Below are 4,540 nucleotides of genomic sequence, written 5' to 3'. Positions count from 1 at the left end.
GAGTCTTTGTATAATTAAATTTGATGGAAAATTTAAATGGAAAAAAAATTAAAGTAGAATGATCATGAACAAGATCATAGAAGCTAATAAAAAAAATATAGAAAGAATTTAAAAAACATACAATGCCTAGATTTTCATGGAGATCACGCTTGTACATGGCAACACATTTTTCCTTAACAAATAAAAATCGGAGATGGTGATAATCTTATTTGTTTAAAAAATAAGATGTCATCATAGGGTTTCTAAATTACATAAATTAAAGTATATAGCCGTGTAATCTTTTAGCTTCTCTTATTAACCACTACTTTATGGAAACACTACTAATCAACCCTAGATTTGTAAATTCAATTATCTTCTCAAATTTTAATGAGCCTGAGAGAATCCATGTAAACCTCAATCATTGGACCTTTCTGGAATTTTAAAGGTAAGATAGTAACAGAACTTACTTTAATCAATCACACCATGAATTTTAAACAAATACAAGCATAGCAAAATATGTTTTGCAATTGAAAAATAGAGAAAGGAGATTGACAAACAACAGCTAAACATTTTACCCCGCAAAACATATCTATAAGAATAAATTGCATAATAAAAAATTAACAGGACTAGATCTTCAACCTACAAGGATGACATTAATTATTTGAGGGTCCACTTGATTGGACCGATAAATGGGAAAAGTAACAAAGTAGCTTAGATCTAACTGATGAACTGGTATTTGAATATTTATGGATCGTTAATTTTAAATATATTAATCAAGATTTAACACACCTACTAGCGCATACCAGTGCAACACACTTGCAACAAAACAAGACTAACCTCCAGGGAGTAATTTCAAATCAATATCAAATATGTTTACAATATTTCTTTGTAGATTATTTATCTAGAATATGCAATACAATATCTCATTTTTATTCATCTATATTAAAAGATTTAAAGCTGTCTCAGTAATTCAACTTAAATTGTAAATAAAAAAACTAAAACTAGCTAGGTCTGACTCAAATTTTTTGAATTTCATATCCGCATGAAACATGCAAACAATAGCAGTTGCATTCCACTACACTATAACACTAAACAAATCAAACTAAGAGATGTGTATTCCCCATCATTCTTCTATGTAGAAACCCTTAACTATAAACCATCTACAATAGGATGGACGAAAAACAAGAATATGAAAAGGATTTATAGGCAGATAAAAGTTTTTATAAGAAGGAAGACTAAATAATTTTTTTTTAGAATAATGAAGCAGACGGTTAACAAGCTTGATACAAATATGCTTAAAATAAAGGAAATTATACTGCACCAAAAGTATTTGTTCTTGGCTGAAGATGCGCTTTTGTTCTTAGAAATTCTCTGCTCGCTCTTTTCTTTTGGATGGGAAAGGAAGGATCACTCCTGCCAACCTGAACATACAAGAACAAATATTAGCATCAAATTGCCATCTTGGATTCAAGATTTGCAAAACTAAAGTTCAAATCATGTCGTGTATTGGCATGAATACAAATAGAGATAAGTAAAATCAACTTTAATCATTCACAGAAAATTGAGATCTACATTACATTCGAATTCAGTGAGTAAATAATGAGCTTAAAGCAAAAATTTTCGGGAGCTAAGCCAAAGAAACAGAGCAAGCCATTTTGCTATACACAATTGAGACGTCTTAGTACTGCTATAAACATGTCCACATTAAAATATTTGAAATTTTGAAAATAACAAATAGCAGTTATAATGCCAATATATAATAGGGGAGATGTCTATACAACAGTTTGGCTGACTAATATAGGCATGATGCTGAAATTCTATGAGAGCAAAATAATGAGTTAATGACTAATTTGATTGAGAATGAGAGAAGACTAACCATAGGTTAGATGTATAACCATCCGGAAATCTAAGTTGTTGCACCCACATATACACGTCTTGTTGTTGTTCAGAAGTTAAAGTATAAGCTGCCTTAGGTTTGGACCAACAATTATCACCGACATGCTGCAAATGTAAATCTGGACGCTCGCACAGTTCAGCCAGGTCTAACCTAGCCTTTTCATTGTCTTTAGTTCTATCAGTGTCCATAATAGTATTCATTATGTTATCAAGAACATTCTTCTCTATGTGTATTACATCAAGACAGTGACGAATCGGGTTATCCTTCCAATAAGGTAACTCCCAAAACACACTTTACTTAGTCCAATTGTGAGTAATACCATACTCTCACGATTTGATCCACTTTCCATTATCTGATATCTTCCCAAGTCCTTTAACCCTTTGCCAAATCTCCAAACCACTTAATCTGGTAGGAGCCTCTTCACTTTCTATTTTATTCTTCCTAAAATCATTCTTATTGCGCCTCTTATGACAATCAAACCATGATGCCTTGCCTCCATGTGAGAGTGTAAAAGACTTGGTATCCTCCATGCAAATAGGACATGACAATCTTCCTTGTGTCATCTACCCAGACAACATCCCATAAGCCAGAAAATTATTGATAGTCCACGTTAATGCCGCCTTTAAGACAAAATTCTTCTTTTCTACAATATCATACGTCAAAACACCAAGATTCCACAAATTATTTAATTCGTCAATCAGGGGTCCCAAGAATATGTCAATGTTGGCTTTAGGGTTATTGGTACTAGGTATTAAGCAAGTCAAGAACAAATAAGGATCTTTTATACACATCCCAGGAGGTAGATTGTATGGAATAACAATTATGGGCCAACAAGAATAAGGCTTGCTAAATTGGATATTTGGGGGCAAACCTATCAGAGCAAAGACCTAACCTAATGTTTCTAGGCTCCAAAGCAAAATCAGAGTGGATATGGTCAAAGTTTTTCCATGCTTTCCCATGTGACGGATGGGTCATCACGCCATCATCACGTTGATTTTTGATGTGTCACGTCATGTGCGGAGCTGAACTTATTGACGCATAAAGCCTTCGAAGTATAGGGATTAAGGGTAAGTAGTGCATCCGTCTAACAGGAACTCTCTTGGACTTAAAACCACCATCGAAAATACGCTTGAATATAGGTGCTTCACAAAGCTTGCAACTAGTTAGAGTAACATCATCTTTTAGATACAACATGCAATTATTTGAGCAACATTCTATTTTGATTGCCTTCAATACAAGCTTTTGCACTAACTTCTTAGCCTCCTAGTAATCCCTAGGTATGGCACTACCCTCAGGAGCCATTTCCCTAATTAAGGTGGCCTACTGCTTAAATGATTCCTGTGATTGGTTTCCCTCGGCCTTAATGCATAGCATTCTAACAGCTATCGATAGTTGAGAGTGCACGCAACCTTCCCATAAAGGCTTTTGAATTACCTCAAGAAGATCAAAAAAGTTTTTAGCCTCTACATGAGGATCCTCTGGACCAGCAGAATCGAAAACCATTTCATGATACCTTCTGGAGTTGTCTTCCCAGCTAATGTCATACATATATCACATTCTTCCACATTTGCACCACTTCCTGAACCACTTTTCCCACAATTATTGAAACCCGTCTGATTAATCCCTGTGTCGTCAATCTCTCCATGTTCTGTCCAAATCCAATAATTTGGCATAAACCCCTTTTCCCACAAATGCATCTTAATAATGTTCAGCTCTTTATAGTTTGTGCATCTACAATTAACGCATGGGCATCTACACTTTTCTTTCCACTTCACAATATCTAACTTACTAATCGTTTCTATAAAATCCTCAACCTTGTCATAAAACTCAGGTTTAATACCCCCTCTTATTGGATTCAACCTTACATCCACACTCGATGGTGCCAAGACATTTCTTACGAATTCAATGTTTTTAGTACCTATAAATCATCCAACATAAGCAAAATTTCATCTATTATACAACACCCTATCAATATTTAACCATATCAATGTTTTCAATGCAATATAAGCAACAACACAACACAAGCAATATTTCATTTATCATACAATACCCTAGAAATCAATGAAGTTTACAACACAAAAATTGTACTAACCTGAACTCCAAGCAAAAAATTGAAGGGATTGGACCAAAAATCTCTGAGCGAACACACAAATTAGTCTTGTAACAATCAACTATTGTGTAATGAGTGAGAGAGAGAGAGAGAGAGAGAGAGAGAAAGAGAGAAAGAAAGAGAGAGAGTATTATTTTTATAAAAAAAACTTCTAACAGGAGCCCAGGGCGTGCATTTCATCAGGTAGCTTCAAAGGGATGGGATAAGGTGATAATTTATATTCAACCTCCTTATTTTGGGGTTCTGTTTCATAGATTGATGATTTAGTTTCACATTCAAAATATACAGACTTGTTTCACATTCAAGAAGTTGTTTTCTTAGTCATACCTAAAGCATGAAGGTTCACTGTCTTACTTCCTTCACTAGAGTCAAGAGAGTCACATCTAGTATTTTGTGTATTGGAGATATAGCTACAAAAGAAAAGAAATTAACTTTCGAGAAAAATCTTGGCGTGTGTTTTCAATAGAGCATTCTAAAATTTTGAAGAATTTAAAATGATATGTAACTAAATTGCCATAATTCAATTACATGTATTTTTTAGAGATTGAACTAAA

General features: G+C 34.0%; 1 pseudogene; it reads right to left on the bottom strand.

The window, feature by feature from the left end:
* Window positions 1-2,108: 2,108 nt before the first annotated feature.
* On the bottom strand, window positions 2,109-3,767 carry LOC148551070 (uncharacterized; annotated as a pseudogene).
* Between the last annotated feature and the right edge of the window lie 773 nt (window positions 3,768-4,540).

The sequence above is a fragment of the Arachis ipaensis genome, chromosome B7, assembly GCF_059453495.1.
Source record: "Arachis ipaensis isolate K30076 ecotype BB chromosome B7, ASM5945349v1, whole genome shotgun sequence".
NCBI lineage: Eukaryota > Viridiplantae > Streptophyta > Magnoliopsida > Fabales > Fabaceae > Arachis > Arachis ipaensis.
Note: the sequence above shows the minus strand (reverse complement) of the source record. Positions and strands in the feature narration are given on the sequence as shown.